This window comes from Harpia harpyja, chromosome Z (genome assembly GCF_026419915.1).
Source record: "Harpia harpyja isolate bHarHar1 chromosome Z, bHarHar1 primary haplotype, whole genome shotgun sequence".
Taxonomy (NCBI): Eukaryota; Metazoa; Chordata; class Aves; order Accipitriformes; family Accipitridae; genus Harpia; species Harpia harpyja.
In genome coordinates, this window is record NC_068969.1 from 59,260,994 (window position 1) to 59,280,765 (window position 19,772).

Genomic DNA, 19,772 nt, shown 5'->3' on the forward strand with positions numbered 1-19,772 from the left:
ATACCTAACTCAAAAACATAGCACTATACCAGCTATACATACACTATATATATACATACTATAGGAAGACAACTAACTCTATCCCAACTGAAAGCAGGGCACATAAAACCCAGAATACTGGGGAGGGCAAAGTTTTCCATGCATCGGCCTCTTTACAATTTTGCCACAATTTCATCTTTTCAGCCTAGGAAAGAGACTATTGGACAGTTTCATCCTTATTGCTGCTATTAGATGAAAGATGGTTGTGTGGCAAAAAGAAATACATTTTACTCAAAGCGTTTTCTCCAATTTAGTTTTTTTTTAATTAGGTGTAAAATTGAGTGAGCTTGTTTTTAATGCCATACTTAAAGCATGAAATTCACTGCCTGCAGGGGACTAGCTTGTAATTTCACTTAAAATCAGCTTTAAGCACTGTCTAAGCTTCATGACGATGCTCCCGGCAGGGGGAATTGAGGGACAGAGGGAATTGAGGGGCCAAGTCCCCTGCCTCAGTGATCACCACAAAGTCTGTGCAATGTGCATGTACATATAAGCATGTGTTCAAAGTGGTGCAGAGGGGATATTCCGTGGAGTCCCTAAAAGCAATGGGTGCTTACATTTCAAAAACTGATTGAAGCAAGAGTGACTCAGAAGGTTTTGTAACAGGTGGTAAATCTAAATGTAGGCTGGTAGGACCTTCTCCCACCTGCTGACACCTCTTAAGCAACAAAGGTGCAGATGAGCATGTTGTCTGAAGTTCCCATCTCTCTCTGCAGTGAGAAGAGCTGCTGCAGTTCAAACTGTTTCTGTCACTCAGAGGGGTGACAATTTCTTCAGCATACTGGTGTGCATGTGGGAAGCTGGCTAGTCCAAGGTGCTGCTGAAACTGGTGCTCACTGGTGGCTGAAACACACGTCAAACTGTCCTGAACGCTTTCCAAATACACCATGATACCTATCATGACCCCACCCTGCAGACGCAATTGTCTTTGTTGTAAAGTTGATGGTGATAGAGCCATTGATTGATAGTGACAGAGCCACTGGCTGTTTTGTGTGAAGAAAGATGCTGTTTTTCATACAGATCAATCTGTGTACAGACCCTAGAAAAGACAATTTTTTACTTCTACTGTTCACAGCACCAAGACCAGGGATCAGTGCTGTGTTCTTTGGGTCCCTGATTGACAAACTCTTACAGTCAAGAGTTAACTTTCACAGGCTATAAGGAGTATTGCCAGTAATTAGACTAGTACTTTACAAGCCCTTTCTTAACAAGGATTCATTAAAACAAAACATTGCTTTGTGGAGAGAACAGCATCTTTCAGAAGAAGTTTTATACAATGCTTCTGATTGATGTGTGCTGTCCCAGGAATCTTTTGATTCCTTTGATTCAGGAATGGCCTTTGATTCAGGAATGGCCTCTGCTGCTCTTCCCATTGCCACTGGTCCCAGGTTGTTTTTTGAAAGTAAGATGGGGTATCAGCCCATAAAGACCTTAACAGTGCCCAACTTTCAAAAAATGCTTAGGTGCCCTCCTTGAAAATCAGACCTTTGAAATTGTCTCAGGTCAGGCACTACAGAGTTGCCCCCAAGTTGCTGCTGTTGGAAGAATATCAGTGTTCATTTCTTCCAACACCCTTCCCTCCATGCCATGCATACAGGCTGCACATTCATAGAGTAAATCATTTTTCGTGCAAAAACTTGAACTCCTTCATTTCAATGCCACACTTTCTGCAGCTAAGGAGCAATGAAGCCAAGTCTATTGATTTCTTAACTAACATTAATGAGCTTTTCTTTTCTGTGTTGTTTTCCACCCCATTCCTCCCACATCCTTGAAAAGTCTCACCTTCTCTGTCTTCATCTAGAATCATGATTCTCAGCTTTCCATCATTCTCTCTTTTCTCTTCTCTTCTCTTCTCTTCTCTTCTCTTCTCTTCTCTTCTCTTCTCTTCTCTCTCCTGTCCTCACCATTCATTCATCTTCTTCTTTCACCTTTTTATTCATTTGTTACTTGGAGACGTCTCACTCCATATTATGACAAGTGCACTCTAAAGTTGTTGAGTTTTAGGCCAGCACTTCATTTGGTGTAAATCACTCCATGGAATTCAGCAGAGCTATCCACATTTATAGTGCCATGAACAAAAGTAATTTTCTTTTCCCCCTTGTGTTCCAGTGTTTATTGATACCTCCCTTTGTCTCTTCGTACTCTCAGAAGATGTTCTCTTCAACTTGCCATGGTCTTGCTCCACAGGACCACAGACGCTTGTCCTCTTGCTATTTCTGGCTCCAGAGATAACCCTGCATATTATCACATTCTCCATGGCTCTGCTCAGCATCCTAGCTTTGTTTTTCCATAGCCTGTCTTTATTTCTGGTCATTCTACCATGACAGCCCTCACTGGTGTTACTAATGACTTGAACGTAGCTAAATCCAAACATCTCACTTTTGTCCTCATTTCTATTCTCTTCCACCCTACCTGTCCAGTCTTTCATCCCCACTTGGATAATTAACGCAAATTAAATGTCATCAAGAGAGAAAAATTCACCATCAGAGATCTTCTCCATTTAAATGAGCAGCAAAGCTCCCTTGACTGTGCCATGGAGCCAGAGATTTGCTTATAGATGCTTCTATGTCTCTCTTTCTTCCCTGTGTGTGGTATTCTCACCATCCCAGTCATGCCAGGAGCTTTGGTATTATTTTTAAGGAGAAAAATGTTGTTAATTCTTCTGTTCTGATACAAGGTTGTCCTGCATCACCTGAACAGCTCTGTAGCCCTGACCAGTGTGTCTTCTGTCTCCCACCTATACTATGCTGCTCTTCAGAAATTCCCGTTATGATCTTTGAGCTTACAGCAATGCAGAGCCTTGCTTCTCCACAACTATCAGACCTTCACTTTCTCTTTTCTTCAGATCATTATGATGGTTATTACATCGCACGCATAATACACAACAGTAGCCTGAGGCCCCTGTCAGGATGAACATTTTGCTTTGCTGGTGATGTACAACTGACAAGTTCCTCTAGCCCCGTAAGTTTATTGGGCTGACAGCATAAAATTTTATTATGTTTTTTTCATGTCCTTTTCTCCTCTCTTGGAACCTCCTCTGCTTCCCCTAACACAGCTTTCTGTTAAGGTGAGATCTCTTTGCATTTTCTGAATACTGCATCTCTAACACTTGAGGTCTCGGAATTTCTGCTGTCACACCAGCAAGTATTCCTACCTTGTTCAGTCCTTGGAAGTGCCCTCTCAGAAGTTGTGGTTTTTTCTTTCTACTCTATTACAGTATTTCTGCCAGTGATCTGGCATTGCTTCATACTTTGGAGACAACAATTATTTGGATTGTTTCAATTCAGTTGCTTTCATCTCCCCCTTCACAACTCCACAGTTTTACATGGGGTTACATCTGCTCTTTTCCAAAGGCTGACTATCACCTTATTGCATGGGATGAAGGATTTACCTGCAAGGGGGCAGGAAAATCTGGTCTCAGGTGAACTTACATTCTACAATGTTATACAGCATTGCGTACAGTATTTTCCTCCTAGGAGAGAAATCCCTATGCCAGGACCAAATGCCAGGATGAGCAAAATCCTTCCCAGAAGATGTCAGATACATGCTGCTCTGTTTCATCTTTGTTTGGAAATGGATGATGCTGAAGTAAACCCTGCCTCTGAAGAGCCCTATGCTCATGAAAACCTCTGAACTTTTGTGTCGTCTTCTACTGGATGAGAGTGCCACCTCCAAACTGCTAACTACCCAGAGTGACAGAGTACCTCAGTCAGCAGTTGAAGTTATCCTACAGTATCTCTGTCCCTGTCTCACAGGCAAAGTTGTAAGCCATTTTTCTAAACCAGTTCTGATATCTTGAGACAAACATCAAAGTGCAAAACGTATACTTCATTATTAAGCAACATCTTTCTTTTATTCACAGATGGTAAGATAACTATAGCAGCAAAGTTTTTCTGTTGCTCTTACTGATATTTCACAGTCTTGTATGTCATCTTCAGACATCATTTTCCCTCTCTGTCTTCATTAAACATTAACAATGCAACTTACAAGTGTAATGTTATGTGGGGATACAAGAGCTTTCATGAATGGGATCTTTTCAGTACCTTTGGTCCTGAAAGTTCCTCTCTCCATCATTTTGAACACTTTACACATTTTGTACAGTGCTTGAGGATTTTATCTGTGAAGCCACCATACAAGAAGAAGTGGCATTGCATTTGACTACTCTTTCATGCCCAAGAAAATTACTTAGCTTTCTTTTTTTAGAGGTCAACTTTCCAATGCCCCTCTATATTGAAATAATATCTTGTTAGTGCCCTTCACTCGCAGACCTCAAACAGTACAAAGTCTTTTAAAACCCCTTGTGCAAGTGATATCTAACATAACTCTCTCTTAAGGCCAATGAGACTCTAATGGCAGTGCATCCAACCCTCAGTGCTTTATACACACACTGAAGGAGCCCTCAGCGTTTTTTAGGACGCACTGAATTTGCAGAACCAGATATAAACTCTGCTTTCAGAAATTACACTGGTTTGAACCACTCCAAACTGTAGATCTCAAAGGAAAAACTTGCCACTGAACTCCTGTCCACAGAACTGACAGATCAAAAGCTGTGTCCATTACTGAGAGTTTCCCACATGTCACTGTGTGTGGGACCACAGTACTTGGTAGAGAGATCTGTAGAATAATGATGCGGAGAAGGAATCTTTACAAAATTCCTCCTGATAAAAGAAACAGCTGCTGAGCCCTATTTTCTGGAAGCAGTCCACCAAACGGGAATGAAACTATATCAGTCCTTCCCCATTAGCTGCCTTTATGTCTATGAGCACTTCTGTAATATTAAACACAGTGCCTGAATCACCAGAATGTGGACAACCTGCCTCAAACTTCAGTAAAGAGCTTACCTGACAATAGTCATCAGGCATCCCAAATCCTGTCCTGGTCAGAAGCCAGATGGGGAAGGGATTGGGAATGTATTCAGTGCAGCCCTAAGGAGATGATTTGCAACATCTTACTGAGAACTGGATGCAGCTAAAAACTACAGTGCTCACCTACACTTTTTTCCCCTTTTCCATTTGCACGTTCCTATTCTCTAAGTTTCCTTCATGTTTGTCTTCTGAGTGTAATGGAAGCAGCATTACAGACTATTCCTATCATGCTTTCAGTGCAAATATCTATTAACCTTGGTGTGTAAAAGTTATTCACTGTATGTCAAGGCAAACTCTTTCCCTGAATTACTGTGTCTTTTGTGCTTCACTTAAAGGGAAGTGCACTCAAGGGCCATTTCTGCATTATAAGGCAAACTATTATCCTTTAAAACATTGGTCTAAAGCCCATTTACAGTAGAAGGTAGTGTGGCAAGCACCCTGGGTGAAGCATACACAGCAACAAATTCAATCCAGGACAGCCTGAGTATTCTGCTACCTGCCAAGCTAGGATATTTGTGGCTTGCTACTAGTGAGAATAAGACATTATTAAGAAAAGAATTGAAAAAAAAAATCTGGTTTCTGTCAGGTTGCATTGCTGTAAACACCTTCAAACCTCCTCCATTTTGCAGGGCTGGCTCCTGTGTTTAATTAAAAAAAAAAAAAGCTTTTCCCCCATGTTTCCAAGCTCCAAACAAGGCACTTGAGAAATAAAACACAAATAAATTTACACACTTAAGGCAGTGTTTCAGACAAAACAAGGACACTTTTCAGAAAAATAGTTTCGTTTCAGCAAAGCCTTATTCCAATATCTTTGCTTTCACAGTGAGGAGCAGAGAGACCCTGGAATTCAGTGCTGGGGACCACCATTGCAGTTGTACAAGCTCCCTGGAAGAGGCTGAGCTCCCAGGGTGTGTGGTACTGTCTTGGAAAGGTTTGTCCTCTCCACACTACACAAGTAGGCTGCCTTTCTTTCCTGCCATTGTCATCACTCCTCATGCGTTTGCTTGGCATGCTGGACTTCTGTTCCCAGACTTTAAATGTAGCCACTGCAATGCTGAAGCACAGGGAGGTGAGTTAACATCAAAATGTTCCAGTCCTGGTTTGTTCCCTGCTTCCTTACTGCCTTGTCCCTTTCAGTTGAATCTTTTCTGCTTACTAAATTCAGGTTCATATTCACAGCTGGATCTCTGTTCCACTCCTTTTGATGTACACAGTTGTTTCCTTTGAGGATAAGGGTGATCCTAAATGAGATGAGCAGATGAACCTCGGGCTTAGGTCTTCAGCTGGAATGAGACTTCATTGCAAGCTGGTGACCCTCACATTTTGCAGTGAGGACACAAACCTCAACTAAGCCACTCCAGTGTTGAGGTCCATCAGTATTTTTCCAGATCTCTTTGCAAATGATCAGCAGGACAATTCCACAATTGTCTAGGAAAAATTCTTCAGGAGTATATGCTACTGTGTAATGTGCCCACGGAAGTTCTAGAAGAACACGAGAGCAGTACCTTTGAGGACAAAATAAGCTCAGTCTACATTTTCTCCATGATTGTTCATTCAGAAACAAAGCTATCCAGGATGATCTTTTCTGTGCACCACAACCCAAAATCATTTAACAGACATTATAAAGCCTGCAGCTACTGATGTGTTCCTGTCTATCCCGGGGAAACTTGCAAGAGCATGATTGCTCAATGTTTAAATCTGCAGAGCAGCCACAAAGGAGTTCTGCCACAACCTAGTCTGGTGCAGTGCAGAAACCCATCTGTTGGCAATGCTGTGCATAAGCATGTGGATGATTCAGCCCAGAAAGAGGATGCTAATAGAGCACTTGGGATTTGCTGAGGAATGCATGAACAGGGCTCAGAACTGCAAGAGGGCTATTACAGCATCACTGACTGGACTGCTGATTAATGGTCCATGCTTCCATGGCCTTTGTATCATTTTTTAGAGATTTAGAAATTGGCCTCAACTTTTATTCTCTCACAACAAGAATTGGCATGAAAATATGTCAGTAAACTGTGTAACACAGGCTAACCATATGTCACCAAACATATACTACAAGCCTTGCTTATTTGGGGATCAGTTCAGGGAAGAAAATAAGGAGATCCCTCTCATTGAGTCAGGAGGTTCAGAGTGGACCAACCCCCTTGCTTTCTAGACTCCTCCTCAGAGAGGAGCCTAGGGGCAGCTGGATCCACTCCTAGTCCCAGACTTGGTCAATGGTTTATGTCTAAAGGGATGAGGTATAGGGATTGAGAAAAAAAAAAAGAGAGAAAAGAGAAAGATTTCACCAGTCCTGGGTCCAGAGCTGGTCCAGCTAGCCAAGGGGTCCAGTTCTGGAGGGCGCACACATGGGGCTTCAGTTTGTGTCCTTTTATAATCCCTTTGCCCCTCCTTCAGGCAGGCACTTGAACTCATTAGGCTAATTAGGTGCCATGCATGGTTAGTGCTTCCAGAACCTTTGGGAAAGGTGTCAAAGAGCTTGGGGGTTGTTTGGGGAGTCACTCCTCCCTCCCTGCAGGTATGGCCGTTCTTTGACCTTTGCCCGTACATGGTGAGCTGTCCTTCTCAGTGTGTCAGAACTGCGCACCCTCCCACATGCCCTCCGCGCCCTATTGCTGACCAACTTCTCACCTGCCTGAGGTTCGTTGCTATGTGGGGTTTGTTGTTCTGCAGAGTTCACCATTATGCAGAGCTCGCCCCACCACAATGTTTGAGACATTAACTCTTTCAGTCTCTGACAGTCGCCCACTTCCTCCTTATTCCCCCAGCTTTATATTGCGTAGCATGACGTCATATGGTCATATGGAATATCCCTCTGGTCAGTTAGGGTCAGCTGTCCCAGCTGTGTCCCCTCCCAACTTCTTGTGCATCCCCAGCCTACTCGCTGGTGGGGTGGTAAGAGAAGCAGAAAAGGCCTGGACTCTGTGTGAGCACGGCTCAGCAGTAACAAAAACATCCCTGTATTATCAACACTGTTTTCAGCACAAATCCAAAACACAGCCCCATACTAGCTACTATGAAGAAAATTAACTCTATCCCAGCCAAAACCAGCACAAGGTCTCTGGGTCTGACAGTCACCATCTAGCAATAATGCTTGTAAGGAAAGCTAGCTGTTTCACAGTACAGATGTTGGCATCCCTGAGGTCAGAGATATGAATTACGTGATCTCTTTGGCTTGGAGCCTCTCTGCTTGTTCACAGCATGGCTGGACTGTGTGCAGGGCAAATACATGGGCCTTACATGAATAAAATAGTAGCATTCAGCTCAGACTGGAGTCTGGACAGCTCATGGGGCTGATATAAGGTAAAGAGCCTTTCAGTTCCAGGTCAGTCTACCGTTTGCCAGCCATCCAGTGACCTGAATGAAATTAACATGTGGTCTTAGGCTCTGATTCTGCACCACTAGAGTCAATGTAGCTCCACTGTGAGAAGGCACTGAGGTCCAGCCCTTGGTAGACAAGTGTCCACAACAAGCACAAACATGCATAATCTGTGCACTGGTGATAAATCATGTAAGAAAGCTCCCCATCACCAGTACAGGCTGATATCAGTCCTCATCAGACATCTTTCAGGACCTGGAATCCCCACATACAAAAACCTTCATAACTCCTTATGAAACACACCAATAAAGTAAAGATAATCTTGTTTATTTTAAGAGATACTTCTCACCCTCATTAAACTACTTAACAGATTAAAGGCCAAATGTTTGAAATCAAACATATGCTATAGTAACACTAGCTCAGTACTCCTACAGGGTGGTACTGTACTGCTAAATTTCTTTCAACGCCTTTCAATGGAATGGACCTTCAAAAATTGGTATTATTTTCATTTTATTAACCACTGTAACAGTACAATACCTCCATAAAATTAGATTAATTTTTCAACTAATACTGATAATTATGGCAAACTGGAGATGGGCCCTCATGTTCCAAAGGTATTCTTCCTAGTTGAAGAGGACACCTTTATACTTACATAAATGTTATTGTAATGAGGTATGAACGTTATTAAAAAATAACAAAAAATAACATAATTTTTTAAACAGTGTAGAGTGTCTTTCTACTCCTCATTCCCTTTTTCTATAAAAACAAGTTCCTTCTATCTGGCTGCTATATTAGTTAATATAATGAATGATGCTGTTAAAAGTTAGGAAAGAGATATTGAATTTTGTGTTCTGGGACACAGTTTCTGCCCTTTAGATGTAAGCATCAGACCTCGTGGGATGATTTTCACCCTTGCCACAGTTGGTGCTAAGTAGTGTCAAAAAAAGGACTCTGAACTAAGGGGTCTCCAGCTGACCTCCTCCTACAGCCTTCACAAAGAACATGGGCTATTATTGACAAGGTAAAGCATTAGTCATTGCTACTCCACATCCTCCTGTAGAGTGGAGTCCCCTAGCTGGGGAAAACTTCGTGGATCTGACTTCATCTTCATGAATGGTGGCCTGAAATCATGGGGCCAAGGCCATTGCAAACCTAGTTCCTGTCTCTTTCACATGCAACTTCCCCATTTTTGGGACTTTGCCTTCTCTAACATAGATGCTAAGCACCATTTTTATTATTAGATTCATTGACTATGGACAGGAATCTTATACTTCTATATATCTATGCAGTACTCAGCATTGTTGGACACAGCTGCAGTGTGTTCAGTAATCTCAGTGATGCATACATGCTCACTCTGAGGACAAGAAACTGCACAGGAGTGTACTTACCAGGCAGTGTGACTGTATGATGCCTCTGTGACTTACAGTTTTCTGCTGCATGGAGGCAGAGAGACTTACAATTAGATCACAACAGCAGGGAGTTACTCTACCTATATGCAGCTCTGCTGCTTTTGCTGAAAGGGTAAAGCAGTCCTGTCCACTTCTTCCACTTACCTAGGAAGATCCACCTGGAGCTTGCTAGAACTCTCTTTTGTTGGAGGCTTTGTGGGAAGTCCTGTGTTTGCAGGAACCGTTACTCCCAGTCACAGAGCCATCTTATGCAGGTGCCTGTTGCTGCATCCATTTAAGCTTGGTAGGTGCTGCCCAGAGCATTTTCCAAACAGGACATATAGTCTTTCCAAAGTAAGCATGGTGGCAACAGACACATATTCCCCTGGCATTTCAGACACTGGGGACTTCTGGTAGGCTGTGGAATGCCTGACATAAACATGACATAAATCCTATTTACCTTTATCTTTTTTATTCCAGATGGCTAGTTACAATGAAGTATGCTGAACATTTTCCTGGTGATCAATTCTTCCACAACAGAAGAACTGCACCTCTGAACAGATCAGTGCCAGCATGAGAAAGAGAAAGACAGGTGGGATGGCTGGAATAGCGTAGCCTGTAGAACAAGATAGAGAACTACAGATAAAGTAGTGGCTGTATCTGAATACATTTGATGCCCATACAAGCCCCAAACCAGCAAAGTCAGAGGATGTTGGTGGGCACTGGGTAGCAGACTTCCACCTTCTCAGGAATGACCTTAACATGGTCTTATTATATTTATTGAGATTTGTGGTCAGTACCAGGTTAGTCACTGTTTTAAGCAAATGTCTCATTAATGCCTGAAGACCAATGTGTCCAGTGTCATGGTCCATTTGGATATTTCAAATTTACAGGACAACATACTCTGTAAATTAAACTTTATTTTATGAGCTCATTAGGAACAAAAACAAGCAAACATGACAAACAAGGGCTCAATTCCCTTTTTACAGACTAGTCTAACACACAAATTCACTAATTCATCACTTAAGTAATGAGGTTTCTAACTCACAAGTTCTCTAATTCATAACTCGCAACTCAAAACTCATAATTTGCAACTCGTGCACCTATGAGCAAAACAGTTACCTACCCGACAGTGAAAGTGCTCATCCTTCCTCCTCCATCACAGTGCAGGTTTCCCCTGTATCACACTGAGAAGCACAAAAGCCTCTGCAGTCAGCTGCTGTTGGATCTGCTTCAAAATCTTTTGGGGTAAACTGACATATTTATACCTTTCACATTGAAAGTTTGGTGTATGCCACTTCCATGAGTTATCAGATTCTGAAGAAACTGCCAGACAGCCAATATGCAAGGATTATGGCTACAGAAGACAGCAAGCTGCAGGTGAGAACGGCTGCATAATGACCTTTAGCCCCTTCTGGCCATCGTGTCCTGCCTATGTGTTGCCTTCACTTTGACCTAATGGTGCTACTCCCAGCATAAGTCAGGCTTTAGCATGAGCTGTGTGTTAGCCAAAATCTGAGCAGAGTTGAGTGAACAGTCACATTCTATCCCATTACCTCGGTGAGTAGAGGTACTGTAACTCTTCTTGCCTCACTAGGGTGAGAGCACAGGAAAGTTTTGAGCACTTTCACTGAAATCTTTCTTTACAGTTTGTAATCAGGTAACAATTGATGGTACATGTTTTCAACATGGTGAGATGAGTGATAAACAGATAGACAAGCATAATAATAAAAAAGCTAGTAAAATAGAACATAATAATACAATTATCATAGATTGTAAGATAAGATGTGATACGCCAGTTGCAGATCGTGAGTATCCCGTAAAAATGTCACACCAATGACGTCCAGCAGTTTGTTCAATTTCTGTTGTGATTCGGACAACCCAGCCAGTATCATGTTTGATAGCAATAGTCACTTGGGTTTGGTATGTAATAGCTTTTTCATATATCATTATTATGGTTTCCAGTTCTTCAATTTGAGATTATACTGTGTCCCATATTGGTCCTAAGGGTATGGACCAAGATGTAGGCCAGAATTCTGCCAGCATTCATGTGAGATTTTAGATATGTTGGACCTCACTGTCCATGTTACGGCAGAGGTTACCAGCTTCTGTGAGTTTGCTTGATTGCTTATGTGATAGAATGCCAGATTTTCCAATGCAAGGGTTAGCATTGGAAGCATTGTCTGATACATGAAGCTTCCTGTCTTTTTAGATGTTGTCAACATTGTCTCCAGTGATAACACCTCACCACAGAGAGTATTAACAAAGTTCCAGGGAATACTTCGTATACTTTCCAGATGGATCCTTTCTGTAGTATGCAGGTTGAATGACAGCTTTCACTTATTCATTTAACAGTTCTAGGGAGGGAGAAAGAAGACTTAGGTCTTGGATCATATCCAAGTCTCAGTAATGATTAATTTCATTCCCACAGTATCCACAGTTTCGCTTATTCCTTTCCTTTAAAAGTGCTGCAGAGCAACCCAGCATTTTCTGAGTGTTAGGTGTTGAATTCTCACCAGATCTCCTGGACACCACACCAAGGTGTTCAAAGCATCCTGCTGGTGTTGGTTCAGCACAGAGGATTATTGATTAAGAATATTAACCATAAGACTTTTACTGGGAATAGCTGCAGTGAGTGGTTCAGTGGCACCGTTCAAGGCTCTGTAATCTGTTGTTAGTCACTACCTGCCATTAGGTTTCTTTAACAGCCACACAGGAGAATTGTAGGGGAAATGAGACTTGATAATGAGTCCCTGTTCCTCCAGCTCTTTTATCAATTCAGTAACTGGATGAATAGCATCAGAAGGTAACTTGTATTGTGGAATATTAACTAGCTTGCTATGGGATAAAGGGGCAGCTGTTTGCAACAGATTGACAGTCAGGGATGCATTTGTATGAGGTAAACTGTGGGTCAAAGTGTGTGGTGTCCCTATTTCCCATTTCCCCCATGAGTCCACCCATGACTGTTCCTTCACTACACGTTAGACAAAATCTGAGCAGGAATCAAGTGAACAGTCACAGTCCAGGATTCTAACTGCCTAAAGCTTAGATTTTAAATCTGCATTTCAACACTGCAATAACAGGCCTACTTTTCTTCAGTGTGGTGTTCCAGTCAGTCTGACTGCACTCTGCTACCATTGCTCAGTAGCTATGACAATCACACAGCTTCCTATGGGGTTTAAATATTGACCATCATGTCTAACTGCCATTTGAAAGAGCTGGTCCATATTTCTGCTACTACTTGTTCAGAAGCAGTGGGACACACACATTGTGTTTTACTACGTGGAATAAAGCTGTATTATCTACTCCAAACTCTGTCACATTCTCCATTGTAACTTGGAAGACCTTCACTACATCCCTTTTCAGTGTGTGTTTTAATACATCGGAAGACTAGAGTGTAAGAAATTTAGAATGACTGAAGTTGTTTTATCTGGGTTTCTTGTGGGAAGCCTGTGCCACCACAGGGCAAAAACCTTGTAATCTACATAGAGCCTGACTCTATATCAAGCTTATTCCAGAGCAGCAACTATAATGAGGAGAAACATCCTCACAGTGATAAAGTAAAACGCATGATGAAACTACCTGTCCTTCTTCCTGCATGGTCCCTCCCCCTTTGTATTTAACATAGTCATTTGAACCGCATACTTCAGCACAAATCAAAACTTATTGCAGAAGAGTTAGTTTACCTGGTAAAGTACATGTTTCTGTTTTACTCCGGAGATTCCTCAGATACTGTTGGACACTACCACAGAAACACAGATATGAAACACGGGTACTATTAAACAGTAGAAAGGAATTTCTTACAAGCTGCAACTTCTTTTCTCACTAGTGTCAATAACTGCTAGGCAGAACCTCAGAAGTGAAATCTGCTTCCATTTAGAAATGTGTCTCCCTTTGTAAATCTTAGTTATTGGATATAGTGTGTCTAAAATGTTCGGAAAAAGAACAACCATATACTTGTGCTAGATTTCTGGCTAGTGTAAAATTATGTATCTCTAGTGGCCATCATGAATGCTGCAAACTTACAGGAGGAAACATAGTGAAGGACTCCAGTGAAATAAACAAGCTGATATTGGTAAGCCTATCACTAATTTGGAATGGATGGGTGACCTGTTTTGCCTACTGCTATCACCATCAAGATGACACATTGGGATTCCTCAGAAGCAGCGCAGAGCACTCACACGCACTATTAGAAAGCTCTGCGTAATGTTCATATCTGATGGTGGTACCATTTGTGCAAGAGTGAAGTCATGTATCCACACCTCAGAGCTTGGTAGTTCAGGTATTAAAAGAAATGCTTAGCAATTGCAACAGAGGATCCTGTCAGAGCAGTTATATACCAGTCATATATATACTTGTCACATCTTTGCAAATCAGTTACAGCATGTGGATGTGACAGTGTAACACAACAGCTCTTCAGCTTTGTTAGTTGCATTAAGGTAACCAGAGCTGAAGAAAGAGAGAATAGGAACATCCCCCTGCTACCCAAAATCATGGTGATGGAAGGGGTTGCCCATTTCAGGCTGGGAGGGAGCAAGCAGGCAGGAGAGCACAGCCCTACTTGCCTGCTGCTGCTCACATGGAACACAAGGGAAAGTGGACAAGGCCAGGCTCTCGTGTCTCCCCATGTAGCAAGGTGGTGCAGACCTTGAAAAAACTATAAATTTCCTTTCAACCTCCCCCTTCCTTCCTTCCTTCCTTCCTTCCTTCCTTCCTTCCTTCCTTCCTTCCTTCCTTCCCTTTCTACCAGAAACTACATAGCTAATGTAGCAAAGACAAATCTAGGCTTTTAGTGTTTAGCTAGATCTAACCACTGTTTGCACTGTCCTGTGTGCTATCTACAGATAGTGGGTACCAACAGACCTACCAGGGGAAGAGGAGAACACTTAGCAGATGTGGACTCATCTGTCCCCAGGACAAGTTTAACTGTAAGAGAATGGCCTCAGTCCCAAACAGGAAACATAATATCTACAAAAATGCAGCTGAAGTATTCTCTCGTGCTGTCCCTCTAGATTTGCAGCTGGTGCTAACGACATAGTGATCATGCATGTGTTGTGAACTACAGAAAACTGGTGGCATCAGTTCAGACATTGATAGGTGTAGTCCATACCCCCCTTAACAATCAATTGCATTTTTGCTTTCTCAGGTAAAGATGAAAATGTAGCAAATACAGGTACATTCTCCAGTGTGGTAATGAAGAGGAGAAAGGGGAATGACATGCCCTGCAGCTTAATTCCAACATTGTGTAATTCTTATGAATTCTGTAATTCATAAGATACTGTCTTCCCTGGGGTATGAAGGTAAGAAGCAGTCCCAGCCCTGCTCCTTGAGAGAAGTGGAAGGTAAATTGCTTGCACTGTCCAAAAATACCATTCAGAGGGCAGAAAACACATGAGAAAAGAGGTGGCTCTTATGCAGTCACCATTTCCTTGGAGAGCTCTCTGAGAAGCCAGATACTGCATAGCTTGCAGGACAGAAAAGCATCAATGGGAAAAAATGCAAGTGCAAAAAGGTCCTGCTGTGGATATCTTCAGACAAGTGTGTGGTTCCAAGTACATGGTTGCTCTTCCATGCAAAGGTTCTGTGTTGAGACTGCAATATTTAAGGAACAGAAAGAAGGCAGGAGTGATTCAGGATTGAGCCTCACACTGTCCTCCAGAACGAACAGCTTTGGGAGCAATGGTAGTGTTGCTGCCACACTTAGTTCATACCTTTGCTATGTAGGTTGGAGGGTAAAAAGGGGAAATCATAGGTGCAGACAGCAGGGTCATTAAGGCGCACCTCCAGCTCTCATTGAAAAAAGCAGAGAAGCACTGAGGCTAGTGACCTTAAAGGAGAGCAGAGGAATTGCCTGGGTAAAATTTGGTGCCTACCCATGTCACTTGCTCAGAGTCATGCCACAGATCACTAGGAGCATTAAAAAGAGTGACATAAAAAGGGTGCCAGAGGTCTAGGAAATTATTTTTAAAAATCCAGTGGATGAGGTACCAACACCAGGCATGTGCTGCAATTTATCAGTTGGCTGAATTTCCTGTTCAGGACTCATTTTATAATAATAACTGCTTTTAACTCATGAGCATTTAGAAGATAAAATTGCCTCCATCTCATGTCTTTCCTTCCTGCTTTCACAGTCCCATGCAAAAGCTTGCTTGAATCACCCACTAGGCTGTGAAGCATGAGGAAGTGTAGCTGGGAGTTTGGGAATGTGACTTTTCGTCTGCTGCTCTCCAGAACCAAACCTTCTGCCCTTGAAAGAGGAAGAGGTGAACAAGCCATCTTCTAAGTATCAGATTTTATTTTAAATCCAACAAATAACTTGGGAGTCCAGCCTCTCTTCTGTGCAAGTGCACACAATGCATGTGACAGAATGCAGGGTAACAGAGGTGACCTTGACATCCTGTCCTGTAGGCAACATTGGGTCTCTGGTGAGACCTGCAACAACCAAGGGGCTGCTCCCAGTCCTGCTAGCTTGGAGACTTTGGACCTTTCAATCAGCCTTACAGAGACAGGGACTGAGACATATGCAAGATTTATCTCTCTGCAGTGAGTCAGTCTTGCAGTACTCAGGCAGTGGACAACAGAAAAATGGATATTATTGTCATGTGGTATACATTTAGTGTAGCTTAAGATGAGCTAAAAGAAGAGTTCTCTCTATTAATTTAAAGCGGAATTATTTGCTCTGGTCACGACAGGCATCCTGTTCAGGTATCTCAATAACAGCAGCAGAGTAAAACTGAGTAGAAGCCCATCTGTTTCTACAGAGAGCAGCAGGTCACTTCAGCCAAACAGACTATGAAAGTCTATCCAATCAGTCCTCCACTCCTGTGGTGGCATTCTCAAGGCATAATATTACTTATTTTCAAGGCACACCATGTCCTGCAATAACGGGATCTCCAAAAAATTAATCTGAAGCTCAAAAAAAAGTACAGCGTTGATATCTCCATTACTTGGACAATGGAGAACTCTCTGCTAGAGGGAAAATTAATTTGTGCCAACATCAGAGGTTCTCCAGAGATGAGTGAAAGCACTCAAGACTTTCCCCTGAAATTAGAATAGAATAGGATAGAATAGAATAGAATAGAATAGAATAGAATAGAATAGTTCAATTGGAAGGGACCTACAAGGATCATCTAGTCCAACTGCCTGACCACTTCAGGGCTGATCAAAAGTTAAAACATGTTATTGAGGGCATTGTCCAAATGCCTTTAAACACTGATAGGCATGGGGCATCGACCACCTCTTTAGGAAGCCTGTTCCAGTGTTTGACCACCCTCTCAGTAAATAAATGCTTCGTAATGTCAAGTCTGAACCTCCTCTCATGCAGCTTTGAACCATTCCCACACATCCTGTCACTGGATACCCGGACAAAGAGACTAGTACTTCTCTCTCTGCTTCCCCCTTTATATATTGAAAGGCCACGATAAGGTCTCCCCAGAGCCTTCTCTTCTCTAGGCTTAACAACACCAACACACTCAGCCTTTCTTCACAGGAGAGGTCTTTCAGCCCTCTGATCATTTTTGTGGCCCTCCTCTGGACCCACTAACAGGTCCACGCCTCTCTTGTACTGGGACCCAGAGCTGGATGCAGTACTACAGGTTGGGTCTCATGAGAGCAGAGTAGAGGGGGAGAATCACCTCCCTCAACCTGCTGGCCACACTTCTTTTTACGCAGCCCAGGATAGGATTGGCTTTCTGGGCTGCAAGCGCACATTGCCTGCTCACACACCATTTTTCATCCACCAGCATCCCCAGGTCCTTCTCCGCAGGGCTTCTCTCAATCCATTCATCCATCAATCTGTATTGATGTTGGGGATTGCTCCAACCCAGGTGCAGGACCTTCTACTCGTTCCTGTTGGACTTCCTGACATTCACATTGGCCCATTCCTCAAGCCTGTGAAGGTCCGTCTGTATGGCATCGCTTCCATCAAGTGTATCAACTGCACCACTAACTTGGTGTCACCCGCAGACTTACTGAGGTTCCACTCAATCCCACTGTCTATGTCAGTGATAAAGATATCAAATAGTACTGGTCCCAGTATGGACTCTTGAGGAACACCACTTGTTACCGATTTTCACTTGGACATTGAGCCATTGACTGTAGCTCTTTAGACAAGGCCACCCAGCCAATTCCTCACCCATCTAACAGGCCATCCATCAAATCTGTATCTCTCCAATTTAGAGGTAAGAATGTTGTGTGGGACCATATCAAAAACTTTACAGAGTCCAGATAGATGACATCTGTAGCTCTCCCCTTGTCCACTGATGCAGTGACTCCATCACAGGAGGCCACCAGATTAATCAGGCATGATTTGCCCTTGGTGAAGCCATGCTGGCTGTCTCTAATCACCTCCCTGCCTTCCATATGTTTTGACATAGCTTCCAGGAGGATCTGTTCAATGATCTTACTGGGCATGGAGGTGAGGCTGACTGGTGGGTAGTTCCAAGGGTCCTCCTTTTTACCCTTTTAAAATTGGTTGGGATGCTTCCCTTTTTCCAGTCACTGGGGACTTCCCCTGACTGCCATGGCTGATGCACAGTAGCTTGGCAACTACATCAGCCAATTCCATAAGGACTCTGGGATGCATCTTGTCAGGTCCCATGGACTTGTGTGTTCAGGTTCTTCAGGTGGTCTCAAGCCTGATCTTCTCATATGATGCGAGGGATTTCATTCTCCTAGTCCCTGCCTTGAGATTCAGGGGCTTGAGAGATGTGGGAAGTTTACTATTGACAACCAAGGCAAAAAAATTGTTGAGCACCTCAGGTTCTTCTGTGTCAGTTGTCACCAGTTCTCCTGTCTTATTTATCAGGGGCTTACATTTTCTTTTGCCTTCCTTTTGTGGCCAATGTACCTGCAGAAGTCCTTCTTATTATTCTTATTATTCTGGTAATGCTTCTGCTCTGGTTGGGCTGTCTATCACCTGGATTAAGAAACTATCCTCAATGCAATCCAAGAGTCTCCTGGACTGCTTACAGCTTGCTGTGCTGCTTTTCCAACAGATGTCAGGGTGGTTGCAGTGCCCCAGCAGGATCAGAGCCTGTGAGTGTGATGATTCCTGTAGTTGAAGTAACAATGCTTTAACATCCTCCCCTTGATCTCGTGGCCTGTAGTAAACACCAGCCACGAGGTTTCCTGTGTTGGCTTGGCCCTCAATTTTCACCCATAATCTCTCAACCTGTTCATTGCTTTTACAATGACAGCTCTGTGCAATCATCCTTTTTTTTACATAGATGGCAAACCCCTGCCCCTACTTCCTTGCCTGTCCCTTCTGAACAGCTTATAGCCATTGATTGCAGTGCTCCAGTCATGCAATTCACCCCTTCACATTTCAGTGATAGCAATTAGACCATAGCATTCTAGCTGCACAGTGGCTTCCAGCTCTTCTGTTTGTTACCCATACTGCATGCACTGGTACAGAAGCACTTCACCTGGGCTATCAACCATTTCACCTTTTTAGATGAACACGCTCTAATTCCTTTCAGGCATTTCACAGGTGTTTGTGTTGGTTCCTAATACATCAGCAGCCCCTGGCTCTTCTCTGTTGCTCAAAACTCCATCCCCTTCCTCACTAAACCTAGTTTAAAAGTTTGTAAGTCTGGCTAGCTTGTTGGCGAAGACTCTCTTGCCCCACTTGGTCAGGTGAATCCCAGCAGCTCGCAACAGACCCAGCTTCCCAAAGGTAGATCCATTATCACAGAAGCCAAAACCTTGAGTATTGTACCAGCCACACAGCCAGGCATTCACCTTTCAATTTGTCTCCTCCTTCCTGAACCCCTTCCTGTAACTGGGAGGATAGAGGAGAACACCACCTGTGCCCCAGATCCTTTAACACTGCTGTGAGGGACATATAGTCCCCCCACTCTTTGATCACCCTAAGTTGCTTCATCACAGTATCATTAGACCCTACATGGAATAGTAGGAGCAGATGATAATCTGTTGTGTTCACCAGGCTCGGCAGCCTCTCAGTGACATTCTCTTACCCACCCCATGGGTCCCCGACTCACTGGCTGGTCCAGCTTGGTGCTCACTGCAGACACACAGCACTCACACACTTGTCCCACAGGCACCCCACACTCACAGGTCCCCCCAAATACCAGCATGGATCCTCTGCCTGCCTGATACCCCAGCCCACACCTGAGGTTCCCCTGCTTGCCAGCTGGTCCA